Source organism: Cetorhinus maximus, chromosome 10, assembly GCF_964194155.1.
Source record: "Cetorhinus maximus chromosome 10, sCetMax3.hap1.1, whole genome shotgun sequence".
NCBI classification, from domain to species: domain Eukaryota; kingdom Metazoa; phylum Chordata; class Chondrichthyes; order Lamniformes; family Cetorhinidae; genus Cetorhinus; species Cetorhinus maximus.
Window position 1 is genome coordinate 4782315 of NC_135888.1, and position 14027 is coordinate 4796341.

Sequence of the window (14027 nt, forward strand, 5' to 3'; positions counted from 1 at the left end):
AGCAATTAGGAAGGTAAATGGAACATTGGCCTTCATTCCAAGGGGATTGGAATAGCAGAGTAAGGAAGCCTTGCTAAAATTATACAGACGACACCACTGTTTACAGTTTTGGTCTCTGCATTTAAGGAAGAATATACTTGACTTAGGGGTTCAACAAAGGTAGGAGCAGTCTAAAGAGGAAGGCTGAAGGATATGTACAACCAAATGCCCGGTGCATTAGAAAACCTGCCAGAAAACCTGTTTTCCATGTCCAGGAGCATGGAAGAACCAGCATGAAATCGGCACAGAGCTGGACACAGAACTTGCAGGCCCAACCTGTCCAGCATGAAAGTAGCCAACTCCATTTACATACACACAGACCCAACCATGATGCAGCGTCTGATGGCCGATGTCACGTCTTCCATTGCAGGTCCTCACAGCAGCCCAGCAATCCCGTGCTTTGGCAGATTACTTGGATTGCTGAGTCATTGCCCCTCGGGGTGAGTGACAGTGTCTCCATGGACCGTGACAGTATTCATCTTCCCACCCCCTGCGAGTACATCTTCCTGATCTGCCTGCCCTGCACACTTCAGGTGGCGTTAGCTGCGTGTTTGCTAATGCCTTCATCAGGATGGCGTCCAGACTGACATCACAGCAGAAATGTGCACTGGTGCATCAGGTGCCAATTTGGTCCTCGAATGACACCTGCAGTGCCCAAACAATGGGTGTTAGTGAGTCCAATTTTGCATCCATACACTTTTCCAAAAGACTTCTCAGGAACCCAGAATCATAGAATTGTTACAGCGCAGATGGAGGCCATTTGGCCCATTGTGTCTGCACCAGCTGTCTGAATGAGCAACTCACCTAGTACCATTCACCACCCACCCCCTTCTCTCCTGTAACCCTGCATGTGCTTCCTTTTCAGATAACAGTCTGATTCCCTTATGAGTGCTTCAATTGAACCGGCCTCCACTACACCCTTAGGCAGTGCATTCCAAACCCTAACCACTCGCTGCGTGAAAAAGTTTCTCCTCATATCTCTTTTGCTTCTTTTACTAATTATTTTAATCTGTGTCCTCTCATTCTTGATCCTTACGTGAGTGGGAACAGTTTCTCCCTATCTACTGTGCCCCCAACCCCTGATGATTTTGAACACTTCCTCTCAACCTTATGATAAAAGCAAAATACTGCAGATGCTGGAAATCTGAAATAAAAACAAAAATTGCTGGAAAAACTCAGCAGGTCTGACAGCATCCGTGGAGAGAAAGACAGAGTTAATGTTTCGAGTCCATATGACTCTTCTTCAGAACTGAACTGAAGAAGCCATATGGACTCGAAACGTTAATTCTGTCTTTCTCTCCACAGACGCTGTCAGACCTGCTGAGTTTTTCCAGCAGTTTTGATTTTGGCTCCTCTCAACCTCCTTTTCTCTAAGGAAAACAGTCCTAACTTCTCCAATCTACCATGTAGTTAAATTAGGGGTTTCCTCACTTTCATCAAAACATTTTGTATATTGCTCGTTCCAATAATTACCATCATTTCATCAGCAGTGCTGGTAAATGTCAATTTAAATGCCAGAGAAGTATGAAAGGACCATAATTTTAGGATTGGCTCATTTACTGTCATTTTTCTAACCAAATTCTTGTATTACAAACTCACTCAGAAAAAAATGTGCTCAACCATTTTAATTAGTGACCATTAATACCCACAAACATGTTCATTAACTCTTTTCTGTAAATAAAGTAAATATTTGTATTCCTAGATCCCATAAATACTGCTGTGTTGGAATATGTACCTTATCACAGGTTTTCCAATTATTTTTGCTGTGTAAAGTGATCTAGTTATTATGTTTGCGTGAGTGCAAAAAGTTAATGATATCCCTGCTGAAGATAATATTGGATTTATTTATAGTGAAGATTTTTTCCCAGCATTTCAATGATATGAATGAGCCATCCCTGGAGATGGAAGAGGACATAACAGTCTGGACCAGTGGATTTTCCTACTTTGCCAGGATATTTCTCAGAAAGAAATTAACATGACACCATCTACTACTGACAATAAGAAAGAGCAAAAAAATTCTATGTAACATTTGACTTGAAATTTATTAAAGCAGTCAGCTTACTCTTGTTTTCTTGATTGTGCTGTTTACCTTAACCATTGTATGTGGCTTCTGATCTCAGTTGCATGATTAATGATTATCCTGGCATTTAATATTGGTGTTGTTGCAGCTTCTATCCAGAACATTTATTGCACCACATCCCTCACAGGGCGTAGGGCCCATTCTTCTGAGAATACCAAATATCTGTACAATCGATAGTCTTGTCTCTAGGTTGTGCATATCACACGTGCAAACTGTTTGTGGGACTGAATAAACAACACAGCAAATCTTTTTTAACAGTACTTTTTTAACAATATGTCTGCACAGGTAGCAAAATTCTCCATGAGCAACCATATCACCCAACCAACCAATAAAATGGCTCAGGTTCTTTTTCAAAACGATTCATGGTTTCTTATTGAGGCTAATCTATACACTGAAAATTACATTTTATTTTAAATGAATAATAAAATAAAAAAGCTTTCATAACAAAATCATTCAATCTACCCGGTCAGTAGTCTGTGCTGTGAAAAAATCTTTCCCCGCCTTTTCCATTTCAGCTATCATTGTGCATCAGGGGCACATCCCTGCCTGAAAAGGTTTAACCAGGAAGCGGACTACAATACGCTCCGGCCTCTCTGTTAACCACTGCTGCAGATTGAAGCTTAAACCTCCTGCCCTCTGAAATCATGGCGCGCTTGGGAAATTGCTCTTTTCGATGCCCACCTTAAACTCACTGGTTCCGGAAATGACTCAAAGTTTTAAAACGCATTCTGGAATAATGGAGAGAATAAAACACCAAGAATTTTTTTAATGCTGGATAACGATTGGAAGAGGCCTGACAGAACCAAAACCCAGTGATGACATTATTCCATTGGACAACTACATTGAGGGCAGCTGTTAATTAAAATAAATGGGATAAAGTACAAAATTTTGAACTATATCTGAAGTAAATTTGACAGGAATAAGAATGCAACATACAGAAGGACATTTTTCATTCTTGGGATGTGGGTGTCACTGGTATAAACGGTAGTTATTGCCCAGCCCTAATCACCTTACTTATAGTATAAAATATAATAATTGCACATTTTTGTTAGGCAGACTGAACAACCTGCTTTGATCAGTCTTCATCTTGACCCCACAACCATTTCCATTCCCTGCTTACCCCACTAACATTGCAGCCTGGCCCGGACCTTTGACTTTTATTAACAGTTTAAAACCTCTGGCCGGGATTTTCTGTGCCTGCTGGTGTCAGGCGTGTTCGGTGGTGTGAGCGGGCAATATGGCGCCATCAGTTTCACGACGGCGTGAAACCAGTTTGCGATCGTCCGCTCAGCCCGCTGATGGTGGGCCGTGTTTCCCGCCATCGTACATCGGGAACCTCATTGCAGCACATCTCCATGGCTTTATTAGGCCTGCCCGCTGGAATCATCCTCTCCCGCTGGATCGTCTGCCCACGTCGGTGGGAAAACACGCCGACGTGTTTCATCGCAGCCCATAAGCGACGTTCACCTGGTGGACTGCACTTTGCTCGGGACTTCAAGGTTTGTTTGTCTATCTCGCAGTCATCAGCGCCAGGCTTCCCAGGTAGCACCACATCACTTTTAGCGGGGGGCTCACGGGCAGGTCTCTACCTACCAGATCAGCCATAGGTGGGTGGCTTTGCAACGGCTGCAGGGTCAGGGCTTGCTTGGCGAAGGGGGAGAAGTGGCCTCAGGTAAGGGAAGAGGCTGCAGGGTGAGGGCTGTACTGGGGAAGGGGGGTATCCCAGGGCGTGTGTGTGGGGGGCACATATTGATCTGTGCAAGTGGCCTCAAGATGGTAATGCCCTGAGGAGGCAGTCTCCAGAGGAGGTGAGGCCAGATGGAGATGTGAGGGTGTGTGTGAGAGAGTGAGTGGTGATATCCCTTGAGCTGGCAGTGAGCGAGATGCCAGTGAATGTGTGATGGGCTTGAGTGTGTGGGTTTAGAATGATAAGATGGTTGCCATACACTGGCGGCATGGATGAGATCATTCATCCACTACCTGCATTGGATGGCCAACCTCTTCTGTGCAGCATTGGCACTGATCACCACTGCCACCGCCTCCCAAGCCTGGTTGGTCATGTCGCTGCCCATCCTATGGCCAGAACGAGGTTAGAGGACATCACAGTCAGCCTCCACGGCATCCAAAAGGCGTTCCAGTAATGTGTCACTAAACCCGGGGGCTGCAGTCTTGTTGCCTTTCGTGGACATCTTCCCTGCAGTAGTCCTGGGCTGGTAGCACTGAGATGTGTGCGCACGTCTGGACTTTAAATGTGGCACCCGGGGTGTGATGAAGCAGCGAGGTGATGGCGTGGCGGGTGAATGGGAACCAGGAAATGGCGTGTTTCCCGGGAATGCATAATTAATGGGGCAGGTTTGGGACAATACTGCGTGAAAACCCGCCCACTACCGCACTTAGTGCCAATCTGGGACAATTCTGCCCTCTATTTAAATATGCAGTGTTCTAAACAAATATATTTTACTGCCTTCTGTTTTCATAATAAGTCTCCATTTTAAGCATTAAAATAATACCCTCAAAATTACAATTTAAATATGCAGGATTTATTAGACTTTTAGACCAGATATCATGAAATCACAGGACTGAATTTTCCCAACATAACATGTTTTCTGTCATTGGGACCATTTCCAAGCCTCTGGGAAAACTCCTCCCATAGACTCTTACAGCACAGAAGGGGGGCACTTGGCGCATCGGGCCTGTGTCTGATCTTTAAAAGAGTTGTCCAAATTATTCCCACACCCCTGCTTTTTCCCCCCTCACCCTGAAAGTTTGAATTCTTCAGTATATGTCTAAGTGCCTTTTTAAAGTTTCTTTGGAATTTGATTTTGCCATCCTCTCAGGTCATATATTCCAGATCTTAACAATTCACTGTGTGAAGAAATGTTGCTTCCTTTGCACTCTATTCCTTTTGCCAATTATTTTAAACCTGGCAGATGGAGTGTAATGTGGAAAAATCTGAGATTGTCCACTCTGGCAGAAAGAATATAAAAGCAGAATATTATTTAAAAGGAGAGAGACTGCATAATGCTGCGGTACAGAGGGATCTGGGTGTCCTTGTACATGAAACATCAAAAGGCAGCACGCGGGTACAGCAAGTAATTAGAAAGGCAAATGGAATGTTGGCCTTTATTGCAAGGGGGATGGAGAGCCTAAAATTAGGGAAGTCTTGCTATGACTATATAGTGCACTGGCAAGATGGCACCTGGCATACTATGTACAGTTTTGGTTTCCTTGCTTGAGAAGGAATATACTTGCATTGGAAGAAGTTCAGAGAAAGTTCTTTGGGCTGATTCAGGGGATGAAGGGATTATCCTATGAGCATGTTGGGCCTATACTCATTGGAGTTTAGAAGAATGAGAGGTGATCTTATTGAAACATATAAGATTCTGAGCAGGCTTGACAGGTTAGATGCTGAGAGGATGTTTCTCCTCGTGGGGGGAATCTAGAACTGGGAGCATTGTTTAAGAAATAAGGGGCCTCCCATTTAAGATGGAGATGAGGAGGAATTTCTTCTCTCAGAGGATTGTTAGTCTTTGGAATTCTCTTCCCCAGAGAGCAACGGAGGCTCCTTGAATGTATTCAAGGCTCAGCTAGACAGATTTTTGATCTACAAGCTGTCAAGAGTTATGAGGGAAGGCAGCAAAGGGGAGTTAAGGCTGCAATTAGATCATCGATAATTGCATTGAATTGTGGAGCAGGTTCAGTGGGTTGAATGGCCTACTCCTGTATCTATTTCTTATGACCTTATGATCTTTTGACCTCTGGTAACTAACCCACTTACCAGAGGAAATAGTTTCTCCATACTTCCTCTATCAAAACTCCTTATAATTTTGAATACCTCTATCAGATCTCTCCTTAACCTTCCCTGCTCTAAGGAGAGCAATCCCAGTGAGAAAGGATCTTGGCTCAGAAAATCAGGAATCAGCATGGGTGGAAACTAGAAAATAGGTAAGGGGTCTGAAAATACTGGTTGGAGTTGTTTATAGCCTCCATAATAGTACTTAAACCATTCGACAGAACATTCAACAAAAAAATTATTGGCGCTTGTAACAAAGGCAATGTAACAGTTGTGGAGGACTTTCATCTTCATATAGACGGACCAATCAAATTGGCAAAGGTGGTCTGGAAGATGAATTTGTAGAATGCTTTTGTGACAATTTTCTGGAGCAATATGTTGTGGAACCAACTAGGGATAGAATTATATTAGATATAGTGTTGTGCAATGAGGCAGGGTAGTAATGTCATAGTAAAAGATCCACTGTGAAATAGTGATCATAATATAATTGAATTGCACATTAAGTTTGAAAATGGCCTACTCCAATCACCAGCAAGGATCTTATGCTTAAGCAAAGCCAATAACACAGGTATGAGGGGAGAGCTGGCTATGGTTGATTGGGAAAATAGATGGTAAATAAACCGTGGGAAGTATTTAAAGAAACAATTCAAAATGTTCAACAAAAATACATCCCATTGAAAAACAAAAACTCAGTAAGAAAGAACCATCCATGAATTGCTAAGGAGGTTAAGGATAGTATTAAAATTAAACATTATAATGTTGGAAAAAATAATTCTAAGTCTAAGGATTGGGAATGTTTTAGAAACCAACAAAGAACCATCAAAAAGTTGATAAAAAGGGAAAAATGGAATTTGGGAGTAAACTAGCCTGGAATATAAAAACAGATTGTTAGCATTTTTCGAAGTATATAAAAAGGAAGAGAGTAGCTAAAGTAAACATTGGTCCCTCAGAAGCAGAAACATGAGAAATTATCATGGGAATGAGGAAATGGCAGAGACACTGAACAAATATTTTTGTGTCTGTCTTCACAGTAGACGATGCAAGTTACATACCAGAAATAGACGGTAACCTAGGGACTAAATAGAGTGAGGAAATTAAGGTAATTATTGTCAGCAGCAAAAAAATCCCAGAGAAACTCATGAGACTACAATCCAACAAATCCAGGATCTGATGGCCTACATCCTAGGATTATAAAAGAAATAGCTGCAGAGATAGTGGATGTGTTGGTTATGATTTTCCAAAATTCCCTGGATTCTGGAATGGTCCCAGCAAATTGGAAGTTAACAAACGTGACATTGCTTTTCAAGAAAGGAGGGAGTGAAAAACAGGGAAATACTGGCCAATTATCCTCACATCAGTCATTGGGAAAGTGCTCAAATCTATTATTAAGGAAGTCTTAACAATGCACTTAGAAAAACATTGTATGATCAGATATAGTTAACATGGTTTTATGAAAAGGAAATTGTAGTTTTTTTGAGGATGTAACTAGTAGGGTAGATAAAGGGAGACCAGTAAATGTAGTATACTTGGATTTCCAAACAGCATTCAATAAGGTGCCACACAAAAAGTCAGTACAAAAGATAAGAGCTCATTGAGTTGGGGGTAATATATTAGCATGGATTGGCAAATGGACAGGAAGATGAGAGTAGGGATAAATAAGGCATCTTCAAGTTGGCAGGCTGTGATTAGTGGAGTATCGCAAGGATCAGTGTTGAGGCCTCAGCTACTTACATTCTATATTAAGGCTCTGGTCAGACCACATTTAGAATATTGTGAGCAATTTTGGGCCCCGTATCTCAGGAAGGATGTTCTGGCCCTGGAGTGGGTCAAGAGGAGGTTCACGAGAACAATCCCAGGAATGAAAGGCTTAACATATGAGGAAGGTTTGAGGACTCTGGGTCTATACTCGATGGAGTTTAGAAGGATGAGGGGGGATCTGATTGAAACTTACAGAATACTGAAAGGCCTGGATAGAGTGGACGTGGGGAAGATGTTTCCATTAGTAGGAGAGACTAGGACCTGAGGGCACAGTCTCAGAGTAAAGGGAAGACCTTTTAGAACAGAGATGAGGAGAAACTTCTTTAGCCAGAGAGTGGTGAATCTATGGAATTCATTGCCACAGAAGGCTGTGGAGGCCAGGTCATTGAGTGTATTTAAGACCGAGGTAGATAGGTTCTTGATTGGTAAGGGGATCAAAGGTTACGGGGAGAAGGCGAGAGAATGGGGTTGAGAAACTTATCAGCCATGATTGAATGGCGGAGCAGACTCGATGGGCCGAATGTCCTAATTTCTGCTCCTATGTCTTATGGTCTTATGGTCTTATTTAGACGAAGAGACAGAGAGTACTATGTGTTTGTTGATGGTACAAAGCTAGGTGGGAATGCAAGGTCTGAGAAGGAGGTAAAGAGGCTGCATAGAGATACAGACAAGTTAAATGATTGGGCAACAAGATGGCAGATGGATTATAATGTGTATATGTGTAAGGTTACTCACTTTGGTTGTAAGGATAGATAAGCAGAATGCTTTTTAAAAAGTGTGAAACTTGTGAATGTTGATGCTTAGAGAGACTTGGGTGTACATAGAACACAAAAGGTTAGCATGCAGGTACAGCAAGCAATTCGGAAAGCAAATGGCAAGTTGCCTTTTATTGCAAGGGGATTGGAGTACAAGAATAAAGAAGTCTTGCTACAATTGTATCTGCACACCTAGAATACTGTGTGCAGTTTTGGTCTTCATATTTAAGGAAAGATATAAATGCATTGGAGGCAGTAAAGTGAAGCTTCACTAGATTGGTCCCTGGGATGAGGGGGTTGTTCTATGATGAGCGGCTGAGTAAATTGGGTCTATATTCTCTGGACATTAGAAGAATGAGAGGTGATCTCATTGCAACATTCAAGGTTATGCAGGGGCGTGAATGGATAGGTATTGAGAGCTTGTTTCCCCTGGCTAGGGAATCTAGACCAAGGGGCACAGTTTCAAGATAGGGGGTTGATCATTTAGGACTGAGATGAGGAAACATTTCTCCAGTCAGAGGGTTGTGAGTCTTTGGAATTCTCCACCCCAGAGGGTTGTGGATGCTCCATTGTTGAATACATTTAAGGCTGGGATAGACAGATTTTTGGTCTCCCAAGGAATCAAGGGATATGGGCAGTTATGTCCCCAAATCATCAATGTCCCTTTAAAATCATGTGTGCCTATTTTTCAAATATGTCTGTTATATCATACTTTATCTAATGCATTTTAAAAATCAACGTATACAACATCTGCTATGCTGCTGCCATCAATCCTCTATGGCCGGGGTTTTCCGGCCCCGTTGTGGGTGGGACCCACCGTGGGTGAGGTGGCCCCCCGCCCCCAGCCAGGAGCCCATTGACTTGTGGTGGGACTGGAAGATCCAGGCTGTGGGCGGGTGCTGAAAGTCCCGCCCATATATTACTTCATCAAAGGACTCAGTCAGGTTAGTCTTTAACATATCTGTGCTGGCTGTTCCTTACTAATCCACACTTCTCCAAGTCAGAGTTAATTTTATCCTTGACAATGGCCTCCAGTTGTTTTCCCACCATTGATCTTAGACCTTTTAGCCTGTAGACACCATATTTACCCCTCTCCCTCTTTTGAATAGTGCTGTGACATGTACAAATCTCCAGTCCTCTGGCACCATTCCCATATCCAAGGAGGATTGAAAGATTGTGGTCGGAGCTTCAGTTATCTGCATCATAGATTACTGAGCAACATAGGATGAATCCCATCTGGCCTGGGTGACTTGTTAACTTTGAGTGATGCCAGCCTATTTAGGACTTCCTTTCTATCGATTGTTATCCTACTCAATACACCTGTTCCCCACATCTCTATTGGAACATTAACTTCTTATCTGAAGAGAGATGCAAATTAACTCTGCAATACCTCAGTCATGCCCTCTGCCTCCTCAAGAAGATTTCCTTTTTGACCCTAATTGGCCCTACCATTCCTTTAATTATCCTTTTAATTTTTATATGTTGATATAAGATTTTTGGTTTCCCCTTTATGTTACCTATTAGCCTTTTCTCATTCTGTTGTATTCTGCCTGCTTCTCTACATATTCTGCACCTGATGTCTGTCATAAATCTACTTTTTCTTTTATTTTAACCTATAATTTCTTTGTCACTTTGGGAATTCGAGCTTTGGATGTCCCATTGTTCTTCCTTTTGGAACATGCTTGATTTGTACCACAGGTATCTTCGCCTTTGAAATCTGCCATTGCTCATTTACTGTTTTTCTGGCCAATCTTTGTTTCTGGTTCACACTGTGCTGGATCCATTCTCAAATCTGAAATTGGCTGTCTTCCACTTCGGTATTTTCACCTTTGATTTTTCTTTGTTCCTTTCCATAACTGCTTTAAGCCTAATTATATTATGATCACTATTACCCAGATGTTTTTCAAATCTAGATTGATTGTGCACAGCTTCCTCCCTCACTGGGCTAGAAACATACTAATTAAGGAAGTTCTCCTATACGCTGTTGAGGAATTCTTCACCTTCTTGCCCTATACTCTGCTCGCCCAGTGCCTCTGCTCAACACTTAGTAGGATAATTGAAGCCTCCTACTATTACAGCTCTATTATTTTTACATACCTCTGAAATTTGCCAACCGAGTTGCTCCTCTATCTTCTTCTCACTAATGAGGGTGGGTTGGTAGGCGGGGGGGTAGGAGGGGGGGATTAAATAAACACCCAGCAATATAGCAGTCCATTTTCTACTATTTCACACTAGCCAAATGGATTCAATCCTTGGATCCTCTTGTAATATGTCCCTCCATAGAACTATGTCATCCGTGATCAATATTACCTTTTCCCTTCCTGTCTTTTTTCCTTCCTTATCCCTCCTAACTATATTGTAGCGATGAATGTTTAGTTATCATTCCTGTCTATGTTTAAGCCAGTTTCCATTCCAGCCACTATATCATAACTCCATGTGGCAACTTGTGCCTGTAGCTCACCAACCTTATTTGTAACACTCCTGACATAAACAGGCATTATTCCAACACCATGCTAGACATCTTTCCTTTTTTCCTCCATATAATTCCTGCTCCATCTCCATCTACACTGTTCTTTGTTCTGCTGCTCTTTGTGGCTCTTAGTTTTCTATGCACCTTTTCTCTCCTCTCTGCAGCTGTGTCCTGGTGCCCTTCTGCCTACCATGTTGGTTCAAAGCCTCCTGCACAGCACTAGTTAACCTTCCAGTAAGGACATTAGTCCCAGCCCTCTTCAGGTACAACCCATCTGGATTTTAAAGGAAAGCCAACTGTGCGCCAGCTTCTACTTCATCCAATTGCTTCATTCCGCATACCCCTCTTGAATATTCAGTACTTTTTTCTGTTTTCCCATCCAACTGTTCCATTCCCTGGCCTGCGTCCCAGACAATACATCAACAGTGCCGTAGGAGATATCCTGGCACTCATTACCGAATAGAAAACTCTTTTAGAATTACTGTAAATCTGAGCCATTATTTGTGACGACAATGTCTTAAAAAGTAGCGTTGATTGAAATTAAAAATTGACAGTTTTATTAAGGATTATCCTCAACAGGTATTGCTTTTGGTCTGGAAACTTTCTTTGCCCATGTAGAGAGACTACAGGTTACTCTTGAACTTTATAAGTCCCATATTGATTTGGAGCTTGGTCAGTTAAAACAATTATAGTAACACCACAGGGCTGGTTTTTGCTGCTATTAATACTCTGCTTCTGGAATCTGTCCTGATGCAGTTACTATTATCAGTCAAGCCATGTGAACAGTGAATTTATCCTTAGCAAGTAGCATTTAATAGGTTAAATGACCTTTTAGTGTGGTGGTGATGGTGGGATGGGATGGGGTTGGGGAGTGGGGGTTGATGTGGCAGTGCGTGTGTCAAATGTTCCTCCTCCAGAAACCAAATAAAATTGCATTTCTGTTCCAACCATTAAACTTTCTGATGTGGTTGCCCCAAGGGGCAAAATTCAGCATTAGAAGTTTTGATTAAAAACATTTCCTGGTTCAGTGCACACACTGTGGTACAATACTAGTGTGCAGCTTTTGTTTTGGTTCCTGCCAACTGTCTTTTTTTTTTAGACTTTTAGTCACTAACCCATGTTTAAAAGCAAAGTGCTGTGCGGTGCATTAAAGGTAGAATGTCTGTACCTGGGCCAGAGTTCATTTCATCCCATCGATTCTTTAAACTCAACAAGCTCGTAGGTTAATTTGAAGGCACCTCACAATCAAAATCCCCACTTAAGCGCACAGTGACCTCCATAGCCTTCTGTCTCCGGGACACATCTGCAACTTCAAAAGGAAAAAAATACTGCCGATGTTAACATGTATTAGGGATATTTATGTCTGATAGGTATATCTGTTACTAAAAGATAACTTTGGCCAGGATCTTTTGGCCCCGCCGCAGTGTGTCTTCCCCTGGTGGATGCAGTGAGCCATTTAAATTTCCATTCAGTTCGCCGGGTCTGTAATATCCTGCCGGGCGGGAGAGGCCGTAAGATCCAGGGCTTTGTAAATGCGCCATGGGTTGGCCGTGTCTGTTGACGCCACCATTTAGCCAAATCTTGGACCGACACGTCACGATCAAAATCAATATAAAATGTTGACCCCGGGCTTGATTTTCAATCTGGGTTCGGGAAACCGAAGCCTGGATCATTATCGGATCCCAACACCGCATGACATCTGCTTCGGTGACCCGACGCTATTTTTAAATGCAGGCCCCCCTAACTGGCTCGGCGCCCAATGAGTGGCGCTAAGTGCTGCTAGGAGGCAGGGACTAAGTCCAAGGTACAATCCTCAAAGGCAGATGGCAGCCATGACCGGGCTTGCTGCTGTCTTGCAGGATAGAGGAGGCGGGAGAGGCCTCTAATCAGATCAGGGGAAAGGACAGAGTTTGTCTGTTATTAACCAGAATAGAAGCTTAAACCAAAGCGAAGAATAGAATAGATCACAGAGATCAGAGATCAGAGAACCAGCAACCTCATGGTGCAAAAGAAGTAGCTAAATAACCAACAAAGAGGCAGCAGATCTGCTCTGAGAGCGTCATAGAGCTGATCCTTCAAACTTAGCGGAAACATGTTAACTTTGTTTACAAGACAGCAACAGCAACTACACCTGTGCATCAAACTGAAAAAGAACTCTCTTGTAGAGTGTTGACTGCTAACATGGATCATGTGATCTTACAGCACAGGATTATTCTTAAAGCTACAGTCCTACGTTTCCCAAAACTACAATTACTACATTCCTCCCCCTTTAACTTTTCTGTACATTTTGTATTTACGAGGATATTTATCTCATGACGTTACAATATTTACACAGGTCATGAAATTACAAGTTCAGTCTTTCTGGTGGTTTCCTGATCCGTGTGGAATGTCGCACCTCCACGGCTTCAGATTCTTTTGTAGGAAACATATTCTGTGGAACCACATTAACATCAGGTATCTCATTAGGCACTCGCAGTTCAATGTCTTCCACTCCGACAGAGATATCAGGCATGTCTGTCCTTGGTTGAGCAACTTCAGCAGGAGCCTTTGGTTCGGTAATGTATACGTTTTCAACCTGGCAAATGTTTGTTCCAAATTTAATTGTTGATCACTTTTATTTAAATATCTGAAAGTGTGTTCTCCTACTACAGTGGTAGAAGCACCCATGTCTACTTCCATTTTTAATGGTTTACCATTCACTTGCACTGTAACGAATATTGACTCTGTCTTCCCAACTTTCATGTTAAACAATGAATAAATGTCAGAATTGTTTGTTTCTGGCTCTTCTACACTCTCGACTTCATTGGACTTGGTTTGTTGTTTGAAGGCCTGTTTAAATCTCGCTTTGCACAGTCTCATTAATGTGTCCACTTCTGTGACAACTATAACATTCTACTTTTAAAGTTGCCAAACGCTAGAAGACTGATTGTTTCCACCTCAATGAGAGTTATTTTTTGATTTAGTTGCTAAGCTGTTTCCTCTCAGTTTTCCCACTTCGCGGCGGAGTCCCAGCTTTTTGTGTCACTTTCTGCTGACTTTTCCCACCTGACTAGGAGAACAGCGCCATTTTGTGCCCCTTGAATTGCTTGTGAATCCCTTACAGCACTTTCCATTGCCAGTGCTACCTCTAAT

The 14027-nt window shown here is 42.4% G+C and overlaps 1 protein-coding gene across 1 annotated transcript in view; it reads left to right on the top strand.

Annotated features, from left to right (window-relative positions):
* The window catches only part of lhx2b (LIM homeobox 2b), a 70653-nt gene extending 57037 nt beyond the window's left edge, over positions 1-13616 (top strand). The window contains exon 6 of the transcript XR_013577720.1: positions 13231-13616. The gene's annotated coding sequence lies outside the window, so the exon portion shown is untranslated. The remainder of the gene's footprint in view (positions 1-13230) is intronic.
* Positions 13617-14027: the final 411 nt, after the last annotated feature.